The sequence below is a fragment of the Patagioenas fasciata genome, chromosome 4 (genome assembly GCF_037038585.1).
Source record: "Patagioenas fasciata isolate bPatFas1 chromosome 4, bPatFas1.hap1, whole genome shotgun sequence".
Taxonomy (NCBI): Eukaryota; Metazoa; Chordata; class Aves; order Columbiformes; family Columbidae; genus Patagioenas; species Patagioenas fasciata.
This window is the reverse complement of record NC_092523.1, coordinates 59,664,967-59,686,989: the sequence shown is the minus strand read 5'-3', so window position 1 is coordinate 59,686,989 and position 22,023 is coordinate 59,664,967. Positions and strand designations below refer to the sequence as shown.

Below are 22,023 nucleotides of genomic sequence, written 5' to 3'. Positions count from 1 at the left end.
GAAAAATTTACTTTACATTCAGAGTCTTTAGTTTCTACTGGAAATTATATTTTATACAATGTTTCTCTCTTCTGGTCAAAATTGATTTGCTTGTCACTGAAACCTCCCAATGTGCATCAAATTCACAGTTACTACAAACAGTTTTTCATATTGCTGAGTTCAAAAACTCATCCAGCACTCTCTCAATAGTGCCACTTATGATTTTTTAGCAATATTTTGCTAATTGTTTTTAGGTTAATTAATACTGTGGATCAGCCTCTCTCTGTGTGCCCTGAAGCCATTTGTTATGCTATTTTAGCACAGAGAGTCTTTTGCTACTCATTTGGTTCCCTACCTGGCATCATGATGGATGCTAGGAGAAAGGCTTGAGCCTTTGGTGTTTCCCTGCAGGGTTTGAATCCCTACTGCAAACTTTAGACTTCAGCCCAGTTTGAATTTAGAAAAACATGTCGAATCATTGGCAGGTTTGGTGCAGCTTGTTTCTGTCACACAGTAAGGGACTGGTTTGTTGAATTTTGAAAGAAAAGCTTTCCTGTTCCCAGTGGCTTGCTACAGGATACTGAGCACTCATGTCACGACACACATTTTTCAACACTTTAAAACTGTAAATTACATCTGAAAGTACAGAATACAATTAAAGTGAATATTCCAGAATCTCTTGCTGCTGCTAGTCACCATTTCTGGCAATTGACATTACTTGTGACATAAAAAACAGCATGGGAGCCCAATGTCAGAGGCCCAATACCAACCTCCATCCTGACAGAAGAAGTTTAACATTTAAAATGGAGATCGAATACTGATCCTAGAATAACACCAGTGCAATGCAATGAAGAATCAAGTCCTTAATATTTAATCCAACATTCAACATTTAAATACAAAGTCTCTTCTCACAGGATCAGAAGAGATAGTCTCTAGCTCTGAAATCTTATATAGCTGGAATTTCAGATGTCACTCAAAACCTCTTTTTTTTTTGTTTTTTGATAATCTGAGTGAGTATCGGGCTCAGCAGACATCAGTAAACACCTCAAACTAGGTTCCTAAGCTAAACACAAGAGGTGAGAAAGTAATGCGATCTTCCTGCCACACTCATAAAAGCAAGGACACAGCTGTCCAGCACAGTACGCCACACTTAGCAGGGTGGTCTTGACTCAGGAAACAAGACCAATAAGAGAAGGAGAAGAGTTAATGGATACCCCAGGAGTTACTTGTGGGCTGCTCACATGGGATCCTTTGAGTCAGCCTGGCACTGACAGTACTCTCTTCCCCTTCAAGGGTCACACCCACTTGCACATGCTCACATATAGGGTTCCTTCACGTATCAATTGTACTTTAAAAAAGCCTTTTATTTTGAAACAATTGATAAGTGGTGCAAATGACTCCTGGTGTACACCAGGGTCAAGAAGGATCATGTGAACCCAGTGGTGCAAACTCAGGTCCTGGGCACAGACTTTCATTTAGCAGTTGTAGGAGCAAACTTGAAATGGAGACAGTAGATGCTCCCTGTCTCTTCTCTTGTCATAACTTTCTAAGTGTCACAGAGAAGCTGTCTCATTAAGTCTGGTCTCACCTCTGCAGCACATTCCTTTCATCAGTCCACAATGGTGGACTCTCTGGTTTGGCAAGAGAAAAGGCCACACCTCTGCTTTCACTCATGTCTAATATTTTGTGTGCTGCTTGAAATAATTAATTTGTTGCTATGTATCTGAGCATAGCAATGCAACCCTGCTCCCACTCATTTATAATAGCTCCTGTAACTCCCAGTCTCTGCCCATTTGACCTTAGTCACTAGTTATAGTGACAAAAACAAGAACCTAAAATAACAAATAATATACTTAGTGGTTTTAACTGCATATGTCCTCTGAACTTCAGCAAACTTTATTCTATATTGTGAGAAACAAACTCGTAAAAAACAACAAAACAACTTTGAATTGTAATCTACATACATCAGAAATGACGACATACATACCACAGGATTAAGTTCTGCAGAGTCTGTTACTGGTTCAAATAGTATACATCAATAGATGTAGATCTCACTGCCAGTAGACAGTTAAGACTGGTTTAAATTGAACACATAGAATTAATTTTACTAGAATTCGGTGATAACAACATGACTGTGCTATCTTCCATAATTGAAATAAAAATCTTATGAGATGAGGAATAGGAAAATGGTGAATTACTGAATTAACTTTAAAAATAGTGTTACCTCTGGCATTCAAGGATCCACCTTGGGATACTCTTTTCCATCATATGATCTGAGGCTAGCAGAGTGATGGAAAGCATGCCATGCCTCCCTGCAGAGCACTGCAGCTACAGACTGAAGCATGAAAAACAGTGATCCCATAACTAGCATTAACCCTATGGAAAGTGACATGGTCTTGCATGGTCTGAATAGAGAGAAAGAAAAACAAATACATATATAGAAATACATACATGCACACACTGTGGCACTAAGGAAGGGAAGGCTCACTGAATGGAGATGTAGAAATGCTGGGTGATAAAGTTTTGTGTCCTAGACACGGGGTCTCTTGCATAGCAGAAATGAGACAATCAAGATATTATTAACAATCATTTCACATGAACTTGAGGCTAAGAAATATTTTCTAAGAAAATAATCAAGAAGAGGAACTACATTATAAAACTAGAGGAAGAAGAGAGAGCAGATGAGACAAATGGAAAGGTATAAGGCTATACAAATCACCCTGAGCTTGGGATTTGGCCCAGAAGCACAAATTAATAGCTCTCAAACTGAAGATCATCTTCAAGCATGGGAAAGCAGAAATCTGTTCAGTAATCCTTTCTGGCAAAAACATTACTGCAACAGTGAAGCAGCTGTCTTGTTAAGGCTGTCAATAGCACTTTTCTGTATGTGAAAAGAAATTTTTCTGAATTTTCTCTGGATAAACATTTAGAACCATAGAAACTGACTTTTACTGAAGACCCTCAGCTTTTACAAGACTGGTTGCATCATTCCTGTCTGCATTTCTATCTTGTTTTCCAACAACTGCAAATTTGGAACCTGATTTCTTACACTTGGGAGTTTCCTGTTCAGCCAATAGTTCATAATATTAATGGGAATTTCCGCGCCCCCCCCCCCCCCCCCCCAAATTACATTGCCTAAAGTTTTCTTTTCCTTCAGGTCATGTTTATAATTTCCTGCCCAAAATGAATTATATTTCATCACAGTTACTGGCATTTTTGTTCAGCAGTTGGCTTGGGCTTATTTGTCTTTTCTGTTGGACAAGCTGCAGGAACAGTCATCTTTGAATCACATTTATTAAAATTGTATAATGGAAGTAATTTGCATTTCTCTTATGTCTACCATTGGCCAGATCCAGCAATGGACCCTCTAGGAACTAGTGAATTCTTTAAACTCTCCCTGAGGTAATGTGGATTTGCAGAGATCCCATGCCTCACACAAAAGAAGTCAAAGATCTGGCAAAACCAATAATTTTATCTCAAGAAAAAAGCCATAAGAAAACATAATTCTATAACCTGCGTAATTCATTCAAACTAATGCAAAAGGGAATGCTGTAGGCCGTCATTTATATTTCGGTTTCTTTTCCAAAAAAAGTGCCAACTGAACAAAAGTAGATGTGCTATAAAGATGTTGACAGTATTTGCTGTTTATCATAGTATAGGTTAACAGAGTTAAAACGCCTAACCAAAAAAAAAAAAAAAGTCTTCACTGTCACATTTCTAGAATAAAAATCCAAATAGTTTGCTTAGACCTAATCAGGATTAGCTCCAAACACTGTAAATGCAGGACAAGGTTCAGAATATCCTTGCACTTGGTTTAGGACAATGTATCCTGTTTAAGACATAGTATACCCTTACTGCTTCCTTACCATCTATACTGATAAATTTCTTGCAGTATCTGAACTGCAGCATTGGCTCAGAGCAGTTGCTCTCCTCACAGCTCTATTAATTTTAGAGAAGGTGTTAGTTTAAGTTTAAATTTGAGTCAAATTTGAGCTTTAAATTTAGCTTAATTGAGCTTTAAATTTCCAGAATAGGCATGCTAAGATGGTCAAGAGTTTTCAGAAGTGCTGTACCTTTCACCTGAGTTGTTCCAGCAGGGGAGTTCTTCTGCATAAGCCCACCTGAGAAGAGAATCTGGCCAGCAGTATCTCACCTTGAAGAGCTGGGGGTCAGTAGCACCACATACAAAATGTACACTCTACTGGGGTTCCATTCCTGCCCAATGGTCCCCGATTGCAGTCTGCAACACCAGCAGACACCATACGTTCCACATGTCTTAGAAAAAGAGATGTGCTAAACCACCCACTTCCTCTTTCTTTTCTGTTTATATAATCCACTTCTTTTCTTTCATACACCCATGATTTTTCCCTCTGATCTTCAAATGCTATGCATTCAAATGTGTTCCAGCAGTTTACTGTTTTTTCTGGACAGCAAGAAAAAAATGAACCAAAGCTTAACAACTGGAGTCTATTGTCCTGGCCAAGGTACAAGAGAATTAAACAAAGAACTAGAACATAAAAAATACAATCAATTGTTCTGTCCTTCTCTGAAACCTTAACATGGAATTTGGTCGTCCGTAGATTAAAGCCAGAAAGGTCACATTTTCCATAAAGGTGTTTTTGTAAAGGGCAATTTAATTAGATCTCTTCAAATCTTCTTTCATTTGTCTGCCTTTGGAATAAAAAGTTTTAAAAGAACTCTGCTCCTTAATAAAACTGGAAAAAAGCAAAAGGTTTAAGAGCTAAATTTTGCATTTAATGTCCTTTCCCAAGACATTCATTCTGAGCAAGACAGTATAAGGGTAAAACCTTCCTACAGTTCTTCATTGGACCATCGGTTGGATTTCAGAGGAAAGGTAATATTTAGGGTAGCAAGTGTTAAAATATTCAAACTGTAGTTAAGGAAAAGTTTTGTACAGTGGAAAACCTTTGTTATGAATAAACAAAAAAAACCTGAGCGGGACACAACAGAATTATTAAATGAAATATCAGATCCATTACCAATAAAGTATGGTGTATTGAAAATGCGTAGGTGTTGTTGGAAATTCATAATATATTGAAAGTTAATGATCAATAACCAATTACTTTTCTTAATAAGGATTAATATTAATTAACAGATAATTGAAATACATAAAAATATAAATATATCAATTAAATAAGTAATATATGCAAATGGAATAATTATACAATAATAAAGTCATAAATAAGCAGTTTAAAACAACAAGGTCCCAAGTAATGAAACTCAATACGTTTTTACTTTAAGAAGCATTAAAAACTGCATTTGATTTAATTCCCATTTCTTTAGAGATACAGTGAAATTCTAGGTGCAACTGATGGATTCCTTAAACCGCTTTATGTTTAGAGTGGCCCCTAAAGCAAGCTGCAGTGTCATGTTAAGATTAATTTTGTGGGCAGACACATGAGAGTATGTCTTTTTGTGCTTTACAGTGAGCCAACAATACCAAAGTTTTCAAGATTAATGCAGGGACCTAACAGCCGTTTCTCCAAGCCCTTTTGTGACACCTAAACCAGCTTAATAAACTGGATTTTTAAAAAGGAAATGAGAGTTGTTGCAACCGAGAGAAAAATCTATTACCAGCTTGGTTCAATTTCTGCATAAAATTTGACATTTAATTGCCGACTAACTCCAAAGGGAAACCTTAATTCTAAAGAATAATGTGCATTACATCATTCATATTTATGTATGTGTTTATTCTAAGAATATTCCTTCAAGATGAGATATTTATTCCTTCTGTTCTTCAGGGACAGGCATTCCCCAAGTAATACTGAATTTACCTATTGACAGAAACATGGCAGCAGCTTCTTTTGTTGCTGCTACAAATGTCCTTTTATTACCAAAGTAAGAGAAAAAGGGAGGCAAGTTGCACCACACTTGCCAGAGAGTAAGAGAGAACAGGGCAGAAAATTTGACAAGCTACCTCCATTTAGCAGCTCTATGATAACTACCTCTATATGTGCTTTCCCTGTGGCAATTCTGAGGTGATTTGAGGTTGCTGATTAAATATCTTATTACTATTTTAAATAATCTTTCATTCTTCACACTAATGCTTCTGCTCCTCTCAAAAAATTACAAAATGTCATTAAAATTAGTCATCTGCCGTGGTTAACAATACAATGCATACAAGGTATTGTTTTATTTTAGTGAGGCGGCTGGAGACAACTCTCTGGTAATTATAAAACACAAATTGGAAAACATCTGTGTTATTTAAAGAACAAAATATTTATGTACTAGTCTCAAAATCAGTGTGTCATAAGCTTCCATCCTGTCATTTGTCTGGTTAGTGTTTTAAAATACAAACTCTAAGGTCAGAGAGGACATCTGAAGAACTAAAGAATATAATGTCATTCTATAAAACTAAAAGGACTTAAGAAAAAAAACCCACAAGATACACAACAACATTTCTGCACTCTAAAACAGTGCTCTGATAAAACATGGCATTGCATTAGATCCAGAATCCTCTCGGTTTGAGGTAAATACCATACATATACTTTCATATTAATAAATCAATTAGGTCCTTCAGAACCAAAAGTTACTTGCTGTGTCATGCACTTGGTTTATCTCTACTGCTGCTACAGTACTGCATGGAGGGAAAAAAAAAAAAGCAGCAAACCAATTTCATGTTTAGACTGTAAATCGCTGCAAAGAAACCTGCCCACTGCACTGCAGCAAGTGTAGTGACTCAAAACAATAGTGTCATTATACTGGAAAATAGTACAATTACATTACAGCAATTTTCTCAAATCCTAGTGGTAAAGATTTACAAAAAAATCTTCTGAGAAAAACAAACCAAACAACAAGAAATACAATAAAATAGTCTTGAGTCATAAAACAGAAGTGATGGCAGAAGATTCTTTATTAGCTTGTGTATGAAAATGTTAGTTTGAGATTTAAGCTACATTTTAGAAGCTTCACTTCTTTCCCTTTCCAGCACAGATAAGGTTAGTATGACCATCAGATAAGACAGCCCACGTCCTGGAAAGCAAACAGAAATATAAGGGGGTGTTTGGTGCATTTTACATAAATAATAGTTTTGACTTCCTAAAATTAATAATTCTAAACTTTCATTAAAAAACCCATAAAGTAGAGCTTTGATTTTTAGAAAATAATCAAGAGGATACCATGAAAGAAAGTTTTCTAGCATCAGTACTCATATTTTCAACTATCACTAACCAGTTGGAAAAAAATTCCTTTCTAATTAAACTGTAGCTATTGAAGAATTGGGATGTTTTCATAGTAAGAGAAACTCTTTTTGATTGACTTATTCATAAACAGCTGCTTAATTTTTTTCAAGTCTGCTGTTCACCATTACTCAATGGCAAAAAATAGTCACAGTCTGCTTAATTCACAGGATATTGACTAATCATTAATATCTCTGCATGCTTTTTGCAGCTAATCACAACAAGATGTCAATATGATGTTGAAATCAAGGCAGCAAATAAGTGCAGTCAATCCCAGCCAAGAGGAAAGAAATTTTAAAATTTTTGGTGATTTGAAAAGCCGGCTCCATTCTTTTTGGTAAGATTTAGATGCTTGAGGCAATTTGTTCTCCTCAAGATTACCAGAAAAAATATTTTCATACTGATAGCTAAAATTATCAAGTATTTTATAATGAACATGCAGAAGACAGAGGGATCTTAAAGAGGTTGTAGAGGGGAGCCCAAGTCCCATATTTCATAATTTATGAGTGGTCTGAAAGCAAATAATTTGATTTTTTTTCTGTTGTAATGCTTGTATGTATGTATAAAGTTGTTAAAGCTTCCTGCATCTCAAAAAGCTAGATTGTCCTTAGTAACAACATCAATATAGTCTAAGCTTGTAAACATAGCAAATAAACTCTGAAGGGAATGCAGAGAGATTTCCCATTACAGATCACAAGAGTCTCAAAATATATCAGAAAGCCAAAGTAAACAAATAGAAGCAATGAAAAAGATACATTAATTCTAACCACTTATTTCTAGATCTCAGCTTAATAGTAAGTATGTTTGATGATGGATACAGAAAGGTAGCAAAACAAAAACCAGTATTCAAGACAGTCCATATGCATTTCCTGACTTGTACTATTTGTTTTGTGGTGGTGTTTTTTTGTTACTGTTTTCGTTTGGTTGGGTTTGGTTGGTTTTTTTTGTGGTGTGGTTTGTTTGGTTCTTTTTTTTTTTTTTTCCCCCCGCATTACTAAGTCCAGAATTCCATTTAGCAGTACAAGAAAAATACTCTCACGTCCCAAAGCATTTAATCAAAATTTCATTTCTATACCCCCTCGCCCCCTTTCTATCTAAGCATCTCACTCCACATATCAACTCAATTCAAATTGTCTACAGAAGCAAGTAATCTGTTTCTGTACTGAATTACAGTGCTTACTCAATTGTTTTCTGGCTGGACTAAATGAGGGAGTGTGGCTTAATTGATGCTCACAAAAGCCCTCTGCTATCCCCCCTTGAACTCTTATTCTCTTACACTATATTCATGAATGTGCCACTATGTCCCCCTCCAATGTAAATGGTACTGTGATAAAAGTAATCTCATCTTCTTTCTCTGATGAAGAAAAATCATGACATGTCACTCATGGATGAGAAACTTCCCCAGCAGACAGACCTGCCTCCATCTGCGTGGAATTAGAGAGCAGTCTGTCATATCCCATGCGTTCAAAATGATCCCACTTCCACATCAGTGTCTGACTGTGATGTCAAAACAGGTAGTCCAAATATTTGGCCTTCAGTTACCTTCAGAGACACTTCCCCCATTTGCTTGTGCACATGTATATGCACATACACACAAGCACAAGAACAAGCACTTATGCACACAAACCTAGTTCCACAGCCAAACACTATCCTGTCATTTTCCAGTCAATGGCTCTTCCCAGGAATTCTTTAAGAAACCTTGCCATACAGAAGTCCTGGAAAAGTGTATTTAGTCTCTGAAAGAAGGTAGGTATTTCCAGTGAGACCAGAAGACAGAAAAACACTATCACATATAGCTGAAACTGCTCTATGCAAAAAGCCACATATGTACAGCCTCACTGCTAAATATTCTCCTGTAAATACTACATTCTAAACAACAAAAATCTTATCGTTTCGAACAACGCCATTGTAGACGGAAGTCATACTGTTCTTAGAAAGAGCTACTGATCTTTTTTCACAGCACCTTTTTTCCCCAACAGTTAGTGAAAATAAAATACAAGTGATTCAGGCTCTAACACTTACAGGCACCAATAGCTTAATTATTTAACAGTTCCTGGACTGCTGGTATTTCCAGCCTGTGGACTTAGAAGCTCAGACCTAGGGAGTTGAGTAACTGAAAACAGATTATTAAATAATGAAATACAGACTTTGAAAAGCCTCTGAGATGTTCACCTTTAGGAATAAGGCCAGCATTAAGAGATTTCTGATAAAATATTGAATGAATTAAGGGACTTCCTTTTTCTGTATGCAGAAGTTACATTTAAATCCCCTCACTGCACATCAGCCTTAGGCAACACAACCTGACTTGACATTCTGTTGCCTTGAAAAGGATGAAGTCAGGTTTTTCTACATGAAAGGCAGGCAGGACTCTTCTTTCTACTCTTTACTTGTTCTCTAGACTCCCTAGTTAAGTAAGGCTGTTGTGATTGAACTAAAAAACGCTAGAAAGACTTTGCCTGACTTTCATTGGATTTTAAGTGTATGTGTGTTTGTTTTCTGGCATTGTAGCTGTAGCAAAGCTAACTTTTGTTTGTGAAGCTCATAGCTGAAGCAGCCTTAAGCCATTTTGAGCCACACAAGTCTTCGTAAGAGCAAGAGGGCCTGGCCATGAGTGAGCACAAAAAGAGACTAAAGGTCTGCAGAGTCATTTGCCAAGTCAGACAACATTGTTGGAAGTCAAGAAAAACAGGTTGCCACTCTGAGTCTCTAAAAGCTTTGAGAACTAAAACATAAACCAAAAAAAACAACCCACACAGGAATTTTGCAAAAATGTTTCTGGTTTCTATACTTTTCTCCCTTCCAAACATTAATTAAAAATCTTTTCAATGGTAAGAAACACTACTTTGCCTGAGACCTGACTCTGTGATCCATTAGCACTGCAAAGGTAATTGATTTCTTTCATCATAGCCACATCAAATAGAGCCCTAAGTATACATCTTTTAACATCTTAGCTTCAACTAACCATCCAATTCTCTCCCTGAACCACTCTCTTGTCAAATACTGGCAGCCAGCTCCCATCACTGCACCTTTTCCTGACACACAAAGAAAGTATTTGGCTCGTATAGCTGTGCAATAAGACATAAAAGGGTATACATGCACTCCCAGGTGCAGGTTGTCACACACCAGCTCTGCTATCCCCACCTCCCCAGAAACTCCTCAAGAGTGAGATAAGTTTGGCTGGAAAGCCAGTAACTACCTTAGTGATAATGACTGTGATAGCATTAGGTGACACCACTGGAATCTTCTGCGTTACTGACAAAAAATACAAATGCCAGCTATTGCGGTATCTGTAAAAACAGTAAGTGCAAAAGGATTTAGGTATCTGCAGATGGGCATAGGGCTTTTCCTTCTCTTACAAATCTTCTGCTTGAGAGAATTTGGTTTCACTGGGAAGGGCTACAAAGGGGTCTGTGGCCTCTCCAGAAGGACTTTGTTGTAGAGGGCATGTGAAACATCACTGGGACACAGGGATCCAAGCCTTTTATCTTCTCTCATACTGTCAGATCCTACACCTCAGTATGGGTCTATTGCCCACTCCTTGCTTGGGACCTGCTTACCTCAGACAAACTGGCATTTGACTGGGCAAAAGGTGGAGAGCTAATGTTTGTGTCTGAAACAAGGCGGAGTAAAGCCTTCCTCCTGCCTATTCCTCTTCCAGGCTAGTCTGGAAAGGCCTGCCCTACTTCCAGGGGAGGATAAGAGAGACAGAGGTGGGAAACAGCACAACGAAACTGTCCACCCCAGGATATGTGATTTAGATGGGATTTAGACTGTGCCCACTCTTGTAATTCATGCTGAAAGAAATAACACAGAAATACCATCATGGACATTCTGGTGCAGAAATATTGCCAAGCTCTTTGCGCTATTATTTGTTTGCCATATTGGTTTTAAGCTGACATTTAGAGAGACAAGAAAGTGTTTGTTGACCCCCAAAAATCACAAGTTCTAGCAGAATAATTATTTCCTTGAAAACTTTTGGTGGAGTGTATAAATTGTTCACATTAATTGACCTTTCTAAAGTTCTCTCACAGACAGCAGAAAGCATAGTAAAGGCATGACTGTCCATCAAAGCCAAAAGAGGGATCTGAAAGGCCGTTTAACCTAACTGTGTTAATAGTCTCAAGTCATTTGGTTTGCAAAGAAATAAACTCCACGTTCTCAAGCCTGGAAGTAACATTCTACTCATATGAAGGAACAACAAGGAAAGGGAGAAGTAATTCTGTCTTTCACCAAAAATGATACAATAACAACCTTCCTCAAAACAGAGTATAAAGACTCAAATCTAAAATGAAATTACTTTAGTAACACCCAAAAGGGATCAGCTCTGACACCCCATCAAGATATCAAAAAACTAGAGTATACTAATTAAGAATAGCAAAGTTAACAAAACTAAGCCATTACTGAATACCACACAATTATATTAAGTTGTGAAAATTTCCCAGAATTCTTTTATAGATTATTTTCAGTATCAAGTGTAATCATAAGTAGTTGCGAACTATTTTCCAAAACAAAATTAATTGCACAACACAATTGTACCACCTTTTCCCACTCTATGTGTAATTATACATAACTCCAAGCACCATTTGAAGTCTTAAAGACACAAAAAAGAGCCACACACAAAAAAGTCCCAACACTATAACTTTCTGTTCCATGAGGCTGAAATGGCTGACTTACAGACAAAAAAAATACTCTCCTACAGATTGATGTAGTACAGAACATAAGATGGAAGAGCCAACCCAAAGAATAAAAATAAATAAATAAATAAATTTAAAAAAAAAAAAAATAAAAGAAAAGAAAAAGTCTTTAGCCTTCAGTTTCACCAGACAACATAACGGACAGACTTAAAGCCACAAAAATGTAAGAGACACCCTAGTGGATTTCATCTAGCTGAGTATTCTGTCTCCCCTTCAAGAGCTGTACTGGAGTTGTTATAGAATCCTCCTGCCTAATCCCTTCAGGACCTATTTATGCATGTTCAACTGATGGTTTCATCTAAGTTTTTAATCTATTGACATTGTCTGCTTCCACCATCTGCTATAGCAGCACATGCCATAAGTTAATTATGTAGTGAGCAAAGCAATTTATTTTAAATCAACCCTCTACTAGTTTTATTATGTAGCCCTGCTAGCTCTATTAATACAGGGTTTGGTGAATAAGAGACTGCATTTGATCCGTCTCCTTTATAAGTTTCTAAAAATCCATTCCACCTTTCTCAGCCTTCTCCTCCACATACTTTGTATTCCCAAGCATTTTCAGTCTCTTTGTTGTGCTGCAGCCCCATGCTCTTAACCATCCTATTTTCCTTTCTCTGTACCTCCTTTAACTCCAGTCTGTCCTTTTAGAGACAAAGAAACAATAGGGCATTTAAAATCTGAGCAAAATCAAATTTTTATATAGCAGGAAAGAAATGTCCTCTGTCTTTTTCTTAGTAGTACTTTTGATGATGCATAACATTTCATTATTTGGAGGGTCTGCCTTATAATTAGATAATTCACATTGTCTTTTATTTCCTAGATATCTTAGTTGGCATTTTCAAAGACTATTATACTGCAGTGCTGGTTGCTCTTATTCAAGGGCATAGGCAGGTGTGACCCATGCAGTTTTGATTTACAGTCTGATGCAGAAGTTTTGATAGTAAGGTTTCAGGCACAGGATTTTGGTCTGGCTCAACTCTTCTGCACACACAAAAATATAAGACTTCTAAATAATTTCTGGTACAGACCATGAAGAGTTTAAACACAGCTTAAAACAGTTTTACACACTAAATCAGGGCTTAATATCCCTGTCCTCTGTGATAACTCCATCTGTCATGACCCAGACATTCTTGGAGTCTGTCCGCAGGCTGCAACGCCTTTTGTTCCTAATGAGGCTAAACTGATTTTGACACTGGATGAATAATAATTCAAAATGGTCTTCCCAGAAGAAAGCATTATTTTCCAGAAAAGTCTGTAGCACATGGAGAAAAAGTTGAAACAAAGAGCTCCATACATGTTTTCCCTTAACTGTACGCCAGTCTTGTGCAGCATGGAGTGGCTAATTCCCCTTACCCTAGCTAATCTTCACCTATGATAGGGGATCATATCAAAAGGCTTGGATTCTTCACTATGATTAAAAGACAGAAAAGTAGGAAAAACTCAAAGGAATTACTGCATAAGAGAATACCTTGGTCTCGTACTAACAATGGAAAGCTAAAAAGACAGTAAAAAAAAACCCAAACAAAAAAAACCCAAAACACCACAGACCCATTAGGGTCTAGCTATACAATCAACAGAATTAAAAACCAAGACTTGTCAGACTAGTCAGCTTTCATTTTTGTGGACATCTTGGTCACTTTTTTTTTTTTTTAATCCCTAATCTTCTTTTGTCTTCCCTGTAAAAAGTCATTCCCAATACTTGTTCCTAGTTTCTGAACATACATTTGCTACTCCCATGACATACTCCCTGTCAGAGTTTGCCTCTGTACTCATCATCTCAGCTGGGATGTAGGCTGTTTGGCACATGATGCGTGGCTTACACAAGGGTAATTAATTCTTGATATATCTGCAAAGCTCTTGATCTTAGGCTTAGTCTTTCAAGCAAACTTTTAAAAAAGTAAAGAGAAAGGCAGATTGCAACACTAATTTATCTTTTTGTCTGCCAGCAACAGAAGAACCAATGGGCAAATTCTGTCCCAGCTCTGCATGCCTGTGCAAGTGAGAGCGAGAAGACAGAAACTCTCCCTAATCTTATTTCCAAGGGCTACAATATTTGCAATTATTATGGCTAAAGATTGTCAAGGTTATTTAGGGTCCAGTGCAATTTCTTATTCAACCATTTCCAAAGAAGACATCTTCTCTTAATGTTAGGCAACAGTAAGACACTTACTACTTCTTTGGAAAAGCAGTGACATCATGGACATCTCTTGAATTATTTGTGCAATTTTTTTATTTTTTTTTACATATATTTTTCCTGGTGCACTGTAAAGAAGTGAGGCAGTGTCCAAAGAAGAGTAAATTGGCATACATACAGGTTGATTTCTCTTACAGCTTACTATACAGAGGCCTTGAAGTAAGGATTTTGCTGAAATTCCATTTAAATAAAAAACTAGAATGTAATATTAACATTTAAATGCTGTAATGCAGGTAAAAAAAAAAAAAAACAAAAAACACACTCGTAGGTCAAATCCAATATAACTGTAATGGTTCATGTTTCCTGAGGATCTAATCCAATAGGTTCTAGAAGATCAGGGGAAACACCTCAAATATAGACACACAGCATTTACCACCAGCAGAGCAGCATACTTTCATTTAACACAGACAGATGCAGAACATAGTATGACACTAAAGAAAAATTTAAAAATTACTTCCACCTTCCCATCACATCAGATCAAATCAACATTGATGGGGGAATAAAATCCATGACACAATTATCAGAGATAAATCCACACATTTGAAGCATAACAGAAACCTTACCAAACAGCTATGTAGAAAAGGCTCAACCAAAAAAAAAAAAAATCACACACACACAAACCTCCCCCCCACAAACAAACAAAAAACCAAACACCAACTTTGGTTTAGAAAATCAATGTTTTTCTGAAGCCCTAATTTGTTGTTTAAAAAATATTTGAGTTTTTTTAGGCCATTTCAATTGCTCATACACAATCTTTTTTCTTGGCTCGCTTTTTTTCTCTTAAAGTAAAATTTCCCTCTTTTCCTTTGTATGTATTTACAATGTCATAAATACCAGTATGCTTTCTTGAATTAATTTAAAATACAAGAGGCACCATTCAATACTTCATAGAATTTATCTCCAAGAACTGCATAATCAGGAAGTGACCTGCAAGTAAAATAAGCAGTTGGCTTTATTTTTATTTTCTTTAATAAACTGGGCAGACAGTATTCATATGTCAGAATCACAGTTATGCACAATGAACCTTTGAAAAAATGGTCTCATGCATCCAGATATGTCTGATAGTTCAGCCAAGACATTCTAGTGTTCTTCAATATTTATTTCAGGCTCCGATTGACTGGTTGGTGGCGATTTCTGTCAAATATTTTCCGAGCTCAGTCTTTATTAATATGGATTAAATTGTCTAGTGTGAACAGACAGTAACAGAAGAAATGAGAAAAACAGCTCTTTTGATTAGCAGGAGAGACTCTCCTATCCTAGGGACTGTGCACTGTGGCTCTATTTAGATTTCTAAGAAGCACTGAGCTCTAAGGAACGTGAAAATGTGTTATTTGATATTTGTGGCTTAAGTACCCTTTGCAGAATCACAGAATGGTTGAGGTTGGAGGAGACCTCTGGAGGTCATCTGCTCTAACCGCACTGCACAAGCAGGGCCATCTAGAGTCAGCTGCCCAGGACCACAACCAGATGGCTTTTAAGAATCTACAAGGTGGGAGACTCCATAACATTGCTGTCTATAAGCAACAGTAAGAAGTGTTTTCTGCTGTTCAGACAGCATCTACTGTGTTTCAGTTGGGGAGCACTGCCTCTTGTCCTGGCACTGTGTACCACCAGCTTGATGTTCTTCGCACTCTCCTTTCAGGTATTTGTATACATTGATAAGAATCCCTCTTAGCCTCCTCTGAACTGTGCGGTCCCAGCTCTCTCTGCCTCTCCTCATGTGAGAGTCCCCTAGTCTTAGTGGCCCTTTGCTGGACTCTCTGCAGTAGCTCTCTGCACATATTAATAGAACTCCAGGTGTGATCTCACTGGTGCTGAGTAGAGGGAAAGCATCACCTTCCTCAAATTGCTGGCAACACTCCTAATGTAGCCCACCAAATAAATACACAATACACACCAAATATATAATTACAAATAAATGGCACATTTTTCATCATAAAGTTAGTATTGTTTTGCTCTTTGTAATAAAAGTCTGAGCTTCAGTTTTGCTCACAACCTAAGCAGCCTGCATTTGATCACAGTTGACGCTGGGTGCAGAGCCATAGTGTGACAGAGGTAAAGGACAGGTGGATACTCAGAACAATCCACACAAAGTCTACGGAATGAGCAGTTACACAAATGGATGGGACACTTTCTACTGCAACATCAGGGAGGAATTGTCCCCTCCAGCATCCCCAAAGAGAAAAAGATGGTAATACAGTGGGAAATGATAGGAGTATCTAGGAAGTTAATGCTCTATATTCCCTGAAGTGGGGTAGCTTTGGGCAGGTTTCTTCTATGCAGAGAAATAAAGTTCTTTCCTGCTTAAGGTGAAATTTTCCCTTAAGCTACCCAGGGGCTGATATAGCACTGCACTGGCCTGAATCCAGAGTATAAATAATTTGCCTTAGTCTACACCTTAAAACTTCATTAACTATGACCTTTCAAAATAAATTAAAATTGACTCACCTTGAAATATGCACTTCCCATCTTCCTTATCATTTTCATAACATTATCACCTAAGGAGAAAAAAAATAATAATTAAAAAAATATATATATATGCATAAAGATGCCATGTAATTTAGAAAGCAGATATCAAACAATGAGCTAGCATTTTTTAAATACATGAGAGATTTTTCTCCCTTCTGACTAATTTTTAAAGTGTCCTTATTTTCAAATAGTCCAGAGCTTTTATTTTGTTAATTTTCCATTGATCTTTTCTGGAAGGAGTAAATAAAATAACTGTAGGTTTCTTAGTAGACATCTGTTCCATAAACAAACCTTGCTTCCTGCTGTTTATTGTATTTGATTAGCTAGAAATAATTGCTCTCAGACTTCCATGGTCCATTATGGTTCTCTGCTCCCAAGACCTCCCCCTGGCCTGACTTGAAAAGGGCAAGAAATTGGCTCTTACACTTGCTGACATGTGGCTGGTGAAATCCATAGGGAAGTCATGTAGTGGTGAAGAGCACATTAATCAAAGATGATAGCAAAATACAACTGTCCCTCATTACAAGGACAACTGAACAATTCACCCTGACTTTCAAGCAGACTGAGTTCTCCTGTTTTTATCAAAGATAAAAAACAGACTTCATTATAAATATAAATGCAAAGGGCCAGGTTCCACAACACAGGTTTAAATTAGGAGAGATTGTATTCAAGTCAATGCAGCCAAGTGTGTATATTAGCATGAAAACTAACTAGCAAATAATTTGCAGATAAAGAACAAGAATTTTGACAACACAGCCACATTCTGTTCTCTAGAAACCAACATGATTTTTCAAGTGATGCAAGCAGGACTTTATGCCAGGCACACATATTTGCTAAGTTACAATAATGGGGTTTGGAACTCCTCTAAAAGCGTATCTACACACAACTCTACAGAAAGACCTTTGCATGAAAACCTCTCTTGCCTCTTTCAACACCCTTTTCTGTTTTCTGCAAGCAAATATTTATTTACCAATCCTTAGAGACTTCAGTTAATATCACAGCTACAACTATTTAAAAGCTATAGAGAAGTTTCCAAAATGCATTTGAGACCAAATACAACACTGATTTTAGTCTTTGAATCAGCTAGTCCCATGGACTTTTTTCTGTTTCCTTTGATGCAAGTGTCCTGATCTAAGACGGGACAACTCCTATTGCTCTAGGTAAACTATTTAGTATTGAACAAAGTACAAGCAATGCAAAATACCACAGGAACATTAATTACCAGAGAATAAAACTTTAAATGATTACATGAACTCACTGAAGTACTCCTACAACTGAATAAACTTTGCAACTTCTGTTTGAGGAGCCCAGCTGTCCCTGATTTTTTTTTTAACTTCTGCAAAATTTGAGTCTTAGAAGAAGACAGGGAGAGGGAGAAGGGGACAGTTGTTTGTTTCCCATACCCATCAAAAATTACACAATCTGTACTCCCTGCGCCCCCCAGAAGCAAAGCATTCAACTGTGAAGATAGCTCCCATAAAATTTAAGGTCTGTCTGCATGACAATTTCTTGAAGATTCTGTCAGGAGGGATGGCAGTGTGTAATCAGCTGGAGCTATCACAGAAATTCACCAAACCACGTATCTATGCCACTTTCACCTACCTTTCTTCCGCAGAATTTTCCCCTTTTGGGAATCCCATGCCGTAAGGGATACATAAAACTTAATTTGCGCAATGTCCTCAGCCTGGATTACTAGCAGTGTTTAGCTTCCTTGTTTCTTTGACTGAGAATGTGGGCCTTTAATTAGCACAAAGATGGGTTTACAGTGATAGCCAATTGACAGAGGGCGCAATTACAGTACTTCATGCACTAGTATAAGCCACTAGAATTATTTGAAATATCACTCAAAAAGTACAAAAAGAAAGTCTACTTATTTTCTAACCCTTTAGCATCACTGTTTGTTGAAATTTTTTTGTACTATGTACAGGTTTTAAATGCAATTACACTTGTAATTTCTTACTGTGTATTAGTAATATTATAAACCTGTACAAACTTTATTCACAAACTGATAGACTTTAAACCTATAATCCTGCAAAGAAAAACATTTCACATTCACTGCAATAAACAAGAGCTCTACAAATGTAGAAGGAAGTCATTTACCAGATGTTACTATTTGTCTTACAAGTCTGTCTTTGACTTTTGCTTATTTTCTCTTGACCTTGTAAGGCTTCTCCCATACACACTTGGCACAGGAAAACAAATGTGAAATCTTTGAAGGCCAGTTGTTATGCAGCTAAAAAGTTCCTTGAGACCTAATACATATATCTTTTTGGTGTGTCAAAAAGAACTACTCATTTCACCACCACAAAAGGATCACTATAGCACGTTCATGACTTTTCTGAAACAATGCTATTAACTTTACACTTAACTTGCAGCTTTCACAAGGTTCTTCAAGGTACTGAACAAATAAACCAAATAAAATCCCAGCTAAGAAATGCAGTTAAACTACCTCATTTTTAAAAAGTCACATAAAAGAAAGATTAGGCAATCTGTGTGTATTTAGGATAATACATCCTTGCTATTATTAACAAAAGACTCTCGAACAAAAATATCAGCAAATCAACAACTGAAATGGATGTAGGTACTTCCATTTCAGACTTTCAAAATAACATTTTCCCTTTCCCTTCTAAATAAATAGGAGACTGCTAGTGGTCATAAATCTACACAGCATTTGAAATGCACATGGTCACTTACTAATGCATTTGTTCCCGTACATACAAGCATTCAGCACAAATTCCTGTTGTGTTAGCTAAACCTGAGGGCCACATGTGGATCACTGTTGCTCGATGTGTTTCACTGAACTAAGAACCCTCCACTTACTTGTCACAGATGGAACAAGCACTGTACCGCTACTGAGGCTATTGAGCTTCCAGAACCACTGAGAAGTTTCAAAAAAATTAAACTAGTATCCATAGTAATAGTTTGAAACAACTGTCTTAAATAGGGGAAGAAAATACAGAACAAGCAAGTTGCAAAAAGCACTTCCTTCTACATCATCACTTCATGTTTCCCTGGGCTCTGCTTTCACCAATTGCACTTTAGAAGTTCCAGAAGAACATGGAGACATGCTGCCGTTTCAGCTGTGGGTGCAGAAGATGGGATTTAGCCAGGTACTATTAGCACTTTTTCCTACTGTTACCACACCACTTTCTTTTCTCCCAAATGCCTACTACAAATGCTTAATAGCACAGGAAAAGAACTGGAACAGAAAGCAGGAAACATCTGGAGCCTCAGCTATGTGCAACCATATTGGAAGGACAACCATTCCCTCCATGATTGCTGTGCACATCTGGACCCTGGTCCAAAGGTGCACTTGTGAGATGAATAGGAAATCTTATATGAGAAATCTTGTTGCTAGTTGACAGCAGAGAAACATCACTCAGGAGAAGCTCTGCCACACAAATTGAGCCGAGGCATAGTCCCAGGCCCTTCGGTTTTGGCCAATCCTAGCAAAAAAGTGGAACTGAAAAGAAAGCTGAAAACTGAGTCTGAGACTGAAATCAGCCCAGACAAAGAGGACAAAGCTGTACTAAAAGAACAGCCTAATTCAGCAAAAATGCTCTGACCAGGATTGTAACCATGGGGCCAGTCACCAAACAAAGCAGCAGAGACTGAGATTCACATGTAACACATTCAAAAAGGACAGACCACCAGCAGAAGCAAAAACATCCTGGTTGGGACAGTGAGTCAGCTGGGGCTGCAAATCATACCAGGGAAAATTTAAGTTTGAAGGTACCTGAGGTGCTGTATAGCTACAGTACACATTATGTGTTTTATCATAGATGAGAATCCACAATGCTCTTTCACTCTGCTTGAGATTTTGTTTCTACTTAAACAATTGCGTACACATTTACCTCAATGCAGCATGTATGTCAGACTACTACCTCAGAAGTTAAGGAAAAGATCCAAGGCATTTGAACCTAGAATGACCTAGCATAAAGAATTAAATGTCACATTCCTTAGTAAAATATAAGAAAGGAGATTAATACTGCTAATTCAGGTAAGGTGAAAAACAGAGATGTGGCCATAGTTAAGACAAAGAGTTTGGCTTCAATTTAACTGACTAAATGAATCCACATTAAGTCCTTGGATTTGAGTTTGTCTTTCATTGAAGCTCTTACACTACTGTTATTTCACAAATATCCTGTTAGGGCAAATGAGTATTTTGAAATATTGCAACATTTTAATCATATCAGTCGTGCTTAGTCTGTCTGACAACTTGAATAGCCATTTTATCTTAAATATAAATACCTTAACTGGAAAGGAGAAATTTAAAATGTATCACAGAACCAAATAACAGCTAGAGTTCCTATTTAAAATATCCCTGAAATAAACGCACTCTTTCTCTTAATAATTAATAACTCTTAATAACTTCTTCTCTTAATAACTTCTTATAGGTTACACTTGTTTCCTCATAAATATATTGCTAATAAAAGAATCAGAAAACTACATGGAAATGACCAAGATAATTGCAATTGCTTGAGATACGGCTAACAAAATCAGCATCCGTTTTACACATGCATACACACATACATACATTGTTCCCCTCCAGGCCTTTAAAATACAGAAACAAGTAATATGCGGGCATTTTGTAACAGTATAGAGATGTAAGTAGATCAGAGACAAACCCTAAGGAAGAAAAAAAAAAAAGTTCTATGACTCCCAGAAACCACAAACAAAAGCAAAACAAACTCAGTGATAAAACAAAAACTAGAGTCACAGCATTTGTATTTTTTTCCCCTCAGTATCCTGGGAACAGATGTTAGAAGTGTGGACATGAGTAACTTGAATGTATATGTGACAAGGATAGACTTGTTAGCAAAATAATCCTTTGGTGCTTCTCCTGTTGAACAGTCTTTTTGCTTGCACAGCATCTGTGCAACAAACTTGAAAATAATAAGCAAAAAGCAAAAAAAAAGTGGTGACAGGCACTTACGTGAGAAATGGAGAAAAGTCATGGGTACAGTGAGTGACAAAGATTTTAATTAACATCTTGGAAAAATCAATTTAGAAAACTTGATGTTCAAACATTGTTTTCTACAAAGTCTTAAGTTGTTTTAGAAATTTCATGGAAGTAGACTCAGAAAAGGGCACAGATGGGGAGGGAAGAAAGAGGTAATTCAAAACAAAACTTCCGGAAGGGATAATATGTTTTGGAGTAAGGTTGTGCTCCCTCTGTTCTCTTTCCAAAACCACCAGAAACACAAGGCCTACTTTTCCATTCACGTCTTTAGAAAGAGTAGGTGAGCTAAGCATCAAGTTAGAAGATAAGTGAACATTTAGCTTATGCTAAATCAAAAGGGGCTTATAAGGATGGTGAAAACAAAAGGCCCTTTCACTTTAATTTCACATCAGCTATTACTTGTCAATACACTGGTTTCAAATATAAGTTTTCCAAGAAGAATATTATCCCAGTATTTCAGTCTTGTATAACCAACAATAACAAAAATGTTAAAATACAACATCTATAATACTTAACTACTATTAT

The 22,023-nt window shown here is 37.0% G+C and overlaps 1 protein-coding gene across 6 annotated transcripts in view; it reads right to left on the bottom strand.

Annotated features, from left to right (window-relative positions):
- TTC29 (tetratricopeptide repeat domain 29) overlaps positions 1–22,023 on the bottom strand; it is a 343,118-nt gene that overhangs the window by 282,362 nt on the left and 38,733 nt on the right. For 4 of the 6 annotated variants that reach the window (XM_071808005.1, XM_071808004.1, XM_071808007.1 and 1 more), the window contains exon 2: positions 16,515–16,564. The gene's annotated coding sequence lies outside the window, so the exon portion shown is untranslated. Of the gene's footprint in view, positions 1–16,514; positions 16,565–18,137; positions 18,202–22,023 lie in introns of those variants that run through there. The other 2 variants (XM_071808006.1, XM_071808008.1) reach the window with 1 other exon arrangement.